The sequence below is a fragment of the Macrobrachium rosenbergii genome, chromosome 49 (genome assembly GCF_040412425.1).
Source record: "Macrobrachium rosenbergii isolate ZJJX-2024 chromosome 49, ASM4041242v1, whole genome shotgun sequence".
NCBI lineage: Eukaryota > Metazoa > Arthropoda > Malacostraca > Decapoda > Palaemonidae > Macrobrachium > Macrobrachium rosenbergii.
In genome coordinates, this window is record NC_089789.1 from 27,176,180 (window position 1) to 27,188,605 (window position 12,426).

At 40.0% G+C, this 12,426-nt stretch overlaps 1 protein-coding gene across 9 annotated transcripts in view; it reads right to left on the reverse strand.

Moving 5' to 3' along the window:
* Positions 1-12,426, reverse strand: part of LOC136832206 (AT-rich interactive domain-containing protein 3C-like) — a 383,925-nt gene that overhangs the window by 109,845 nt on the left and 261,654 nt on the right. The window lies entirely within an intron of this gene.

Genomic DNA, 12,426 nt, shown 5'->3' on the forward strand with positions numbered 1-12,426 from the left:
CACTTTTATCTAAGTGGGTGGTCCTATTTCTCAACTTTCACACTACTGTTCATCCGCTACCTGGGACAGACGACAGCATCCAGTTATGAAATTCGACGCAGTTTAAAGGCGTTTGATATAACTAAGACGTGAAAATCATCAGGACAATGGTTTTATATATATAATATCTTTGGTTAAACTAACTTTACAAAGAAGTATTATATATGAGACACCAAATATGAGCTAGCTTTATTTGCTTTTTATATGAACGAATATTATTTAAAAGTAGAGTAATTAGCGATAAACGTCCTACAGATTCGCTGATTAATTTCTCATAGACCTCGAAAGAAAGCGTGTATGTTCGTGCATATATTATATATATATATATATATATATATATATATATATATATATATATATATATATATATATATATATATATATATATATATATATATATACACATGTACACACACACACATATACTGACACCATGTGGTGCAGCACTCAGCTTCCTTTGATAAGTCGGTGGATTGCTCCCAGGCTGCCGCCCACCATTCCACCCGGCTCTAAATATGTACCAGGGCATGGGGTCAAGAAAAAGTGGTTTTGGGTAGTAACCTCATTTTGCTGGGAAAGCAGAAGACTGTACTATTATGGCGCACACCCTCCCTAGTGGAAGAGTTGTATGATAAAATATACATATACATACGTTTATATATATATATATATATATATATATATATATATATATATATATATATATATATATATATATATATATATATATATATATATATATATATATATATATATATGGACGGAGAGAGAGAGAGAGAGAGAGAGAGAGAGAGAACATCAAGAGAGAGAGAGAGAGAGAGAGAGAGAGAGAGATAAAAATAACATACTTTGGAAGGTGTAAGATATGATTTTGATCAACAAAAAACGACATAGAAGGAATTTTTGGGGAATAGCAGTGTGGATAAGACAAGGAGGATGTGTGGATCAAACGTTTGCTATAAACAATTTTGAGAAAGAAGGGATAAATCTAAATGGGGCCCCTATGGACTTACAGAAAGATCATGATAAAATAGTGAAAAGTCCTCAGTCGCTTGAAGTACAGATATTCTATGCATTTCTTTTTCTTAATGTCGCAACGCCTCCCTCTTGGAGTTAAATCACTAATAATGATTTTTACTTTTCAGTAAAGGACACTTTTTTTTTTTTTTTACATTTGCATAAACACAAATTTAAACTTGCGATATAATGGAGAAGTAAAAATCATGGAAGCTAAGGGCTCAATTTGGTTGCAAGAGATATATCAAGTAAGGGGTTGTCGGAGCGGGGTATGAGGTCAGGTTCTCAACATCTCTGGGTACTCGAGTTCACCCTGCAATTTGGTATCAATAAAAATGGAGGCAAGGTAGGATAATTTCACCCAAGGCTGAGATAATTACTGCCTGAGTCTCTGCAACGTTAACCGCAAGACCATCTCGCCCTGTGTCCCTTTCCGCTGCTCAACCTCCCTCCCTCCCTCCCTCCGTCAGCCAGTCCGGCCCTGCTAGTCATCAACGCAGTCGGATCTTTTTATTTCCCCCCCTTTCTAATTCGAATGGGGTCGTGGCTCCCCTCCCCCACCTCCCGTATATCTCTCATTCCTCCGACCTTCCCTCTTCCCCTTTTCCACCGTCCTGCACCATTTCCCTTGTTCGAGGAGTCGCTTAATGGCCCATTCTCTCCTCCCAATCCTTTCTTTCTTTACAACCAGACCTGCTGCTGCTGCATGTCTCCTTCAGGAATGGCCACCGTTATTCCTAGGCTTGGTTTCCTTATTATGACATGAAAATGCTCCCCACCCCCTCTCTCTCTCTCTCTCTCTCTCTCTCATCATCATCATCATCATCATCAGTTCAGCAGACACCGATAAATATGGTTATATATGTAGGAATAGTTCGAAAAATCAAGCTTTCACAAGCACTTTCCCATCAGAAAAGTAACATAACCATTTCAAGTTGTCATTTTTTAGCATTTCGCGTTTTCATAAAAAAATATTTTGATTGAGAGCCGCGCCTGGTCTAGCGCTAGAGACACCTTGCCGTCATTATCCTTTATATAGCTTTGGTCTGTTCCCCTTCAATGTGTTATTATAATCCAAATGCTTACCTTCTGCCATTTTAACTTTCGTGTGGCCTCCACATTACGGCCATTATTGCTTCTGCTGTTTATCGCATTCATGTCCTCTTTCCTGTACCTGCAACCCACCTCCCTCCCTCCCCCATCCCTCCTGCTTTGGGGGAAATTGCTGAGGGCCTCTCATTACCTTTATCTGGTTCCCATCCCCTCCTCTCTCTCTCTCTCTAGTTCCTCGCTGGGTAAATGGGTTCCGTTCTCAGCTACCACTCTGTTGGTCGCGATTTCAATCTGACCGGCCAGTGAAGAACAAGAGGAATTTGTTCTGGTGATAGAAATTCATTTCTTGCTATAATGTTTATTCCACAATCAGTTGTAGTCCCGTTGCTGTACTAATTGGTTCCCCTACGTAAAAATAAGTCTAATCCTTCAGGCCAGCCCTAGGAGAGCTGTTAATCAGCTCAGTGGTCTGGTTAAACTAAGATATGGTTCCCTTTCTCCCCTCTCTCTCTCCTCTCTCTCTCTCTCTCTCTCTCTCTCTCTCTCTCTCTCTCTCTCTCTCTCTTATACGACCTGCCATATTAAGCCTTCTTCTCCCTTTGTTTTATTTAGATTGTCATTCTCGTTATGTACACAAGAGATATTAATCTTGCGCCTGCGCTTACATACTTCCATGCACAAACACAAACAAACAAACACACACATATATATGTGTGTGTGTTTGTGTGTGTGTATTTGTGGAGAGAGAGGAAAGGGGGCGGTTTAAATGAGTATCTAACAATTTCTGACATACACTCAGGGAATTCAAAAACTCTTTTCTCCAACCATACCACAAAATGGCAAACTACGCAGATTAACAAAACAATACAAGGAAATACCGAGAGAGAGAGAGAGAGAGAGAGAGAGAGAGAGAGAGAGAGAGAGAGAGAGAGAGAGAGAGAAGTGCAGCCATCAGCGTATCATCATGCCGTATTGTTATTTGTTAATGATTACAGCGAGAGACGGCAAGGAGGAGTAATGCGTTCCGTACGTAACAGTTTATGGCCGAAGGTCCAGCGGAATGACTTCTAATTGTATACAAGCACTATTCAAGAGCATCTGCCTCCGATCTTGCCTCTCTGCCTCATCACCAGCACACAAGCAACACCTAGACGTCTTTACGTCAAGGCACTAGCTCCCAGCATATATATATTTTTTTTTAAATCGAGATCCACTGCCCTTCTCTTTCTGTATCTCAAATCATTTCAACTGTTGAAGATCACAGAAGAAGTTGCACTTGAGAATCCTGTCAAGTCTAGGAATGAAAGATTTTTTTTTTTTTTTTTTTTTTTTTGCTGATTGATTCCACCCATTGCCATTCTCTTTCTGTAACCTCAAATCATTTCAACTGTTGAAGATAACTTCGCAAGAAGGCACCTTGGAGAATCCCTGTCAAGTCTAGGGAATGAAGATTTTTTTTTTTTTTGCTGATTGATTCCATCCATTGCCATTCTCTTTCTGTAACCTCAAATCATTTCAACTGCTGAGGATCACTTCGCAAGAAGGCACCAACTAACTTGGAGAATCCCTGTCACGTCTCGGGAATGAAAAACTTTTTTTTTTTTTGCTGAATGATTCCAGGTTCTGAAGATCGCCTGTATAAAGATACCAACTACACGGAATACTCATGATGCCACCCTTTTTGATTGCTGAAAGATTTCGACTGAAGATCACTTTGCACGATGGCATCAAATGGCCGGTAGCATTTCCGTGACTCCTACGATATGACGTCTTTTTTTAATTTTTGCTGAATGATTTCAGCTTCTGCAGATCGTTTTCTTGAGAGCATCGGCAGGCGAGATGAGTTCTTCTCTCTTCTTGGAAATGAAATGATCTGCTTGCTGGATCATCTCAGCTGGTGATTTTCACATCACACCAACTGCTGGGATAATCCCGGTCACTCCTACAAAAGAGAGTCTTTTGTCTTTCATTTGAATGTTGAAAGCTGCCTTCTAAACAAGGGAAGATCATCATTAGTCTTAACGTTTATTCACTAGCATGATATTTTCCTGCCCTTAAAACACTTGACTTGAGCAATATAAACACAAAAACTATTTGATTAAAAACTGGCATGTTACAGAGAACGTCAGTTATGGTTTATACAGTATAAGAAAGTATGAAACTTGAATTTTGCATTGATGAGTCTTTCAATTTTCATGAATACGCAAACAAGAGACCTAATGAAACTAATGATTTAAAACAACTTGCAGTTGCATGCCTTTAATAAACGAAATTTATGGATATACAAAAATAAAAAGAAATCATTAACGCCAGCGTCTAATGAATACAAAAAATACACAGTCTCTCTACGACTTTCACACATACGCCTTTCTTCCCAATTCTCGATACTCATGCAGACCCTGAAGCAAAAAGCAATCAAAATCGAAGATCAAATAAATTTCTCCCCATCTGCAAAACAAAGGTAAATTTCAAGTTTTATTCCCAAATGTACATTCTGTAAATAACTGCCGACGCCACGTCCCAACAGTTGCTTTTCATAGCGCCCCCTGCTTCTCTTCCCCCTCACAAACTTGGCGCAGGCAAAGGGCCACATCTCCCCAGCACCCTCCCACTCCATCATTTGTTACAGTCACGGACAACACCGCTGCCGGAATTTCATATCATGACACCATACACCACACCATGGTCTCTACCCCCCATAACAACCCTACATCCTTCCCCCAACCCTCCCCCTTTACAATAAACCTTATTCCCACGGCTTGATGTACTTCTCTTGAAAGACCATTTTTCTGGGGTAAATTCTTTCAAATTGCAGACAGCTATTTAAATTTTCGTTAACAGCGATAAAATACCTCTTTATTCCACCTTCATCATAAAATGTGTCGTACTCGGAAACGCGCGCACATACACAAATGACTGGGTCGTTTCGTGTGCCCTCCACCTGCAAAAACATCGACCATATTTCGACGCCGTAACCGCACTATTAATTAGACAAAGCAAACATACAGCATGTGGTCCTCGTCCTGTTCGATTCGCTGCTTCACCAACTGACAACATTACGAATTACATTAGAAGGCCTTTATTGCTTGTCAAAATTAACAGACAACACTGCCACTCCCAACCAACGTACGAGTGCACTTACAAACAAGTACTCCCAAGCAAGACTTGTCATAACCATTACTGTTGTTTGCTTGATGACGTCACTACGTCACGCTGCCGTTGTTACTGTTTAAGGGGTTTGTTCATGACCACCGAAATACTGATGATTGTTGCGTATCTTTCAGCCCACGATGTTTAAGTTTTTGTAACACAGTATTCCACAGTCATACAGGCTCTTGGAAAGGCCGGAAGGGTATTGCTTGATAATCAAAGTTGCTTTACCTTCTGAGTATAAAGGTATAAAAAATTCTTCCGTATAAAACCATGGACATAATTCTCACGGTTTGTACTTAATTGCATGTTCGAGTTTTAAGAAAAAAACATCATGAAGACCTCTCAGAAATACTCAGTTACGTGAAACCTTTGTCAGCTATACAAAACGAGTAAAATGTGTGCCGAAGTTTCTTCTGCGCAATCGAGTCTTCTGTAGAGCGTATAATGCTATATGAAACTTTCAGCCACGGCCCGGTGGTGGCCTGTGTTGTTGGCACCTATAGCCTTGCCAGACGCACGATCATGGCTAACACAACCTTAAACAATATAAAACTAGTGAGTTAGAAGCTGCAATTTGGTATGTTTGATGATTGGAAGGTGAAAGATCACCATACCAATTTGCAGCCCTCTAGCCTCACTAGTTTTTAAGATCCGAGGGCGGACAGACAAATAGTCCTCTCAAAAGTTTTCTTTTACAGAAAACTAAAAATGAATCCACAAAAGACCATGATTCCTGCACGTCCAAAACTGGCGACAAAGTGTTGGTATAAACGAACCTATTATACTAACACCTCCAAATGTCTGTGCTGCGGGTATACGTACAGAAGTTACTTGTATAAACCCAAAGGAAACTGAACACCCTTGGAAAAATAAGAAATCTTGGGAGGGGTTGGGGTTCGGGGGATAAGGTTGGCACGGCCAGAGGTGGTTTGATATTCGAGACCTCTCACTTAACCTTGCGCCTGAAAACTCTTGGCTACCATGGATTCTATGCTGGTGTTGACGCCATAGCAATTACTCTTATTATTATTGCCTAAACTATTTGCTCTATGCTTTACGTGTCGTCTCCACTATATCTGCCTTTTGCATGTGTGTGTAACATGCTACAGCTTGAACTGCCTATGATTATATTATTATCATAATTATTAAGAGTAGTAGTCTTATGTAAATACGGACTACTCCTAATAACCAAACTGTCCGAACAATCAATTTACGGAGTGAAACTGTCCAGTGTTGACACACAGCTTTTTATTAGTATAATAAAGCCCATAAACAATCCCTGTAAAGGCGGATGGTTTCGACTGCCACTTCGTTTCAGCAACACTAATATTTTCAGTCAACTGAAAGAACAGGACTGCTTACAGAGCAATTTGGTGTTGCCTGCAAGCAGGCAGTAAAACTTGAACCTTATTCATTGGGCTTCAAGAGAAAGGGATTTTAGTATTTATTATTTTTTAAGTCTATGCAAATGATTTTTCGGAATATTTCCTTCAAAATAAGGAGACCGCAGCAAAAAGAAAAATTACTGATAGAAAAAAGATGACGCTCGCAATAACATTAGTAGCATGAGTGCCTATACTGTGGAAAAATGATTGAAAAAATGAGTTTTCATTCCAAAGACGGGAATAGAACCCTCTCATCTCTGTCAAATGAAAAGCTTTTAATGCATATAAAATCTTACGCGCTTCCTAATAAGGCAATTCACACACACAAACACACACATACACAGAGAGAGAGAAGAGAGAGAGAGAGAGAGAGAGAGAGAGAGAGAGAGAGAGAGAATTGGTTCCACCCCTTCAAAGTTGGGGATTACCTCGTGGAGACTTTCCCTGTGAGGATTTGGATATTATCCCTAACAGCTATATCATGAAATAAACATGCACGAGAGAGAGAGAGAGAGAGAGAGAGAGAGAGAGGTTCCACCCCTTCAAAGTTGGGGGATTACCTCGTCGAGGCCTTCACCTGTGCGGATTTGGATATTATCCCTATCAGTTATATCATGAAATAAATATGCACAGAGAGAGAGAGAGAGAGAGAGAGAGAGAGAGAGAGAGAGAGAGAGAGAGAGAGATAAATTTACCCGTAGAGAGAAATTAACGTTCTCGGAATAAAACAAAAGTCAGGAAAACAGTCGTTCCGTTTAGCCTCATTAACATACATACATTCCCAGTTCAGGGTCAACCACCCCCCACCCCGTCCCCTCCACAACCTCCCCCCCGCACAACCTGCCTCCACACCTGACAGTAAGATTCACTTCACTCATTTCGTGCACGACTTCCTCCCTTTATTTTTTCCTCCCCAAATTAAAACCAATAGAAAAAATTAAAGTGAATTAATAGTTTCACGTAGTTGTATAAGTTATATTTTGAAGAATTCTGTCTTTAGGCTCCAAATGGATTAACGCACCGTTACAAGAATAAGGCAAACTTGGTCGAATCATTTAAAGAATAAACACACGCAAGTTACTACGATTCGGTTTGTTTCTCGGCTCACAGCCGAGTAACCCGTGTTCGATCCCCACAATGCTGATATAAAATCAATGATTTAGGTGCGTTTGCTAAAAATTTATGATCTCAGATGACCTCATCAGTGAATTACGCATTCTTTTGCAAGTCGATTGTTGAGGGTCTCATACGGGAATACAAAAAATAAATAAATCAAGCCGTCAAGTATTCCGTTTTCAATTCTAACAGCAGGACTGATATCTCCACATTCAACCACCAGAAGACCAGGATTGAGCAAGACAACTCACAACACAGGGAAAGTGGAACCTTTCTGAAAGTACTCAGTGCGCACGCGCATTTGCACGCTAACCGAATTCAGATTCGACTAGACCTCATCAACTAAAAACTAGCCCGGCGACGATGAAACTTATTGGAAACACGACACCTTCAGGTTCAATCCTCGTCAACACCATGCATTGAAATGAATGTAGAATTTAGGCCAGAGGCCAAGCACTGGGACCTATGAGGTCTTTCAGCACTGAAACTGAATTTGACAGTAAAAGGATTGTAAGGTGTAACAGGAGGAAAACCTCGTAGTTGTACTTTGAAACAACAGTTCGAGAAAGACTGTGAAAGGAGGTACAGTTAAAGAATGAAAGGGGTTGCAGCTTGAGGCCGAAGGGACGCTGCAAAGAACTTTAAGTAAGGCCTACACTGCACCGCATGAGGTGCACTGACGGTACTAACCGCCTACGGAGAATTCCACACGTTGACGACTGCAACCTTGTCTCCCAGAGCATTCATCACACGGTTCAAATTGATAAGTCTGCTTCTAAATCATGAAGTGAAATGATGAAATGCCTTCGCTTCATTTATATCCCATTAAAACCTCATAGCGGCCTCATTTCTTGCTGCTTTGAATAGATGTGTCATTTCATATTTTGAATACCTCTTCTTTGTCTCGGCTCTACGGACTTCCATAACCATCATTGATATCACGCCACTATGCAGAAACAAATAGATCAGTCTCCCTCCACGAAAGGATTAAGTCAAATTCCCTTTTTTTTTTTTGACCGATGATGCCGCCCTTATCTCCTTTCTCGATCCCCTCCATTTCCGCCCCTAAAGTGGACTTTATGCTCCTCTTCTACAAGTACTGTTTCGGTCCTTGTTACGATGAGCTTAAACATTCGAAGATACTGTTATATAATCGCCAGCAAGAAAGAGCCATGCAGCGGAGGTGAGGGTTTGGATGGGCTGAAGGAAATTTCCAAAGCGACGCCAATATCACAACTGCCCAGCAAAAAACAAATAAATAAACTTAAGCGCACCTTGTAAGTCGACTTGCGAAACACTACATATCGATTTCGGGTTTGCATTCTGAACCCCAAAACTGTAAAGCTATGAAAATCAGAGCTGCGGAAATGTGACAACTTTGAATAAAAATAAAAATAAAAAAAAATATCAATATGCAATCATCCATCAACTGCATAGAAACCCACGTGGAATCAAATAGTGGTGGGGACACAAGGCAGAAAATAATTTTGATTTCTTAACAACTGACAACTTTAGACAAAGAAGATCTAAAGCTGTCGCCTCTAAAATGTTTGATGAAATGTCTATATCTTAAAGGACTGACTTGAAAATTTTTTTTTATTCACTGACTCCACCACACACACACCCAAAGTATCCACGGTAGCGACAGCCCTAATCCCTCCTTTACCAAGAAGCAAAACGAAATGGCACATACTGTCAGTGTCGAGTTTGTGGAATTATATCAAACATTTTTCTAATAACAATTCGCCTGAGCTCAATTCACAATAAACTAACGAAATTTAGCAATACGAACATTAAAAGCAAGCAAGAATAAACAATTGTTCTTTTAGTGAACTCAAAAACTAACGCATAATAAATGCATAAAACCTTCATATGTTTAAAAATTTCTTTGGTATTCGAACAAAGAACTAATAACTAGTCTTATCTTTCTGAGAGAGAGAGAGAGAGAGAGAGAGAGAGAGAGAGAAATCACCAACCAACAGGTATCAGTGCACCAGCAAGATAAAGCAGTCAGTGTCTGTCGGTGGTACTAAACGTCTTTGGTCCGGCTGTGTAGTTTTCTGCTGACACATTTATACTAAAGAAGCACTTGAAGGACATGATACAATTACAACTTTTCTTTTAAGATATTCCTGACGTCAATGGGTGGAAAACACACACTTTTTTTTTTCTATTCAAACAAAGAGACACCCGACAATGCATATTCTTAACCACATCCTCCTCGATTCTTTGTTGAGAAAGATTTGTTTTTACGTGGAGAGCTGCCATACAGCACGCACGCACTCTGACTGAAACTTATTACAAACGTTGCTTTGATACTTTCTGTTCTGTTTGAACCATCTTTTAGTTTTCTGTAAAAGAAAACTATTCACACAACTGTTGTCTGTCCGTCAGCACTTTTTCTGGCCGCCCTCTGATCTTAAAAGCTACTAAGGCTAGAGGGCTGCAAATTGTTATGTTGATCATCCACCCTTCAATCATCAAACTTAACAAAATGCGGCCCTCTAGCCTCAGCAGTTTTTATTTTATTCAATGTTAAAATTAGCCATGATCGTGCGTCTGGCAGCGCTTTAGGTGCCAACAACGCAGGCCATCACCGGGCCGTGGCTGAGAGTTTCATACAGCATTATACTCTGTACAGAAACTCGACTGCAGCGAAGAAACTTCGTCGCATCTTTTACTTGTTTAATTTGCAATGATATAAAAGCCATAAAAATTAATGGAAGATGGAAATGAGTCCCCCCCGCCGCAGATAAAGGATTTAAGAGAATAAAAAAGGGGGGAGGGGGGGAAGGGTCCAGCCAAGAAATGTGAGGAAAGTAATGAGCTCATATCTCACGCCAAAGACATCATCTCGTTAGTCATCATTACCACCTGCCTTTCTCCTACAACAATGCACGAGACTTGCGAGACTCGAACTCTTCATTTCTCCCACCTTTCGTGGGTATATTCCATCACTCATTCCAGTTCATTGCCTCTATATTTACTGCATTACGAAATAATAACGTCACGTATAAATCTTGACATCAAGATGTTAATGGACATGCCTGTCCCGTGAGTAAAGTTAGCCTACATACACATATAAGAAACATCACAGCCTCTAAGATAAAGTCTTCAGGACAACCCCCGGAAAATAAAAGGCACAACTTAAATATGTCAAAGCAAGCGAGAACGACGACTTTGTGTTTGAGAGAGAGAGAGAGAGAGAGAGAGAGAGAGAGAGAGAGAGAGAGAGAGAGAGAGAGAGAGTGTCTTGAGACGTGTGCACGGTATGTAAAGCTGGTTAGAATGACCTTTGAAGGGCTTCACATGACCGAACAATATCTCAAGTTATCAAGTCCCAGCACAGCTACCTATATTAATAATCGAGGAATAGCCGTGAGAAACGAAATATTCCTATCATTACTCTTATCACTAACATTCATATGCTCCCTTTTTTTTCAGAATGATTTACCTCATCGAGGCCTTCCTCTTTCCCGCTATGTTATGATATTGTACCGTATATTTTGACAGAGCACTGATCACTTGTAGCACTTTTCTCTCTTCCTCTGTAACCCCGGCTGCGACTCAAAACTCGATTAACAGCCAGATGCAAAGCACACAGCTGTATCAACGGAGAACTCGAGTTGATGAAGATGCACTAATAGAGAACATCTGTAGAACGTCCAGCCCCAATGAAGGTTTCATAACTGCCTTGGGGAATAATGTCTTGTAATGAGATTACTGGTCGGCAAAGGTTGACCAGAGCTGATTGACATTCGCTGAAGAAAACAATTCCGGTCACTGAGTCTGTATGTGTAAATGAAGCATGACAGCCTCAAGACCCTGTTCAATATTTTCATATTTACTAACTTTTGTACGGCATTATTCTATCGCTATATTTCACACCCTTCGCCCTTTCTTACTCCACATATCCTAAGCAAATAAGTCATCTCTAATTCAAAATGAACTAAAACACTACTGCCATGAAGGAATCATGAGCTCAGTAATGTCTCCATGCAATCAACTTTGTGTTCCATAAACATACATCTTTTGCAGAGACCCTTCCTTGCTGTATCTAATCTGAGACTTGTCTTTTCTCTCGTTCTACCATCATCGTTTGCATTGACTCCAAAATAATTACATGAATCCATGACTTTATTCTTTAATAACCATCCATAATGACATACACTGCTTATATAAATTTCTAAATTTAATTCGCCTTTACAGTATATCCCTACTTTTGCAAACTTTCAACAATCTCCTCTTACATACACTTTCAATTCTCTTTAGTCTTAGTATTTTCTGACTTTATTCTTGAGCCATCCATAATGAAATACACTGCTTAAATTTCTAAATTTAATTCAACTTTATATCCTTACTTCTCCGAACTTTCAAAAATCTCCTTTTGCAAACACTTTCAATTCTCTTAAGTCTCAGCATTTTCTGAGAGAAAGTTAAATATACCTTAGTTTAACCAGACCACTGAGCTGATTAACAGCTCTCCTAGGGCTGGCCAAAAGGATTAGACTTATTTTACGTGGCTAAGAACCAACTGGTTACCTAGCAACGGGACCTATACAGCTTATTGTGGAATCCGAACCACATTATACCGAGAACTGAATTTCTATCACCAGAAATAAATTCCTCTAATTCCTCATTGGCCGGTCGGAGACTCGAACTC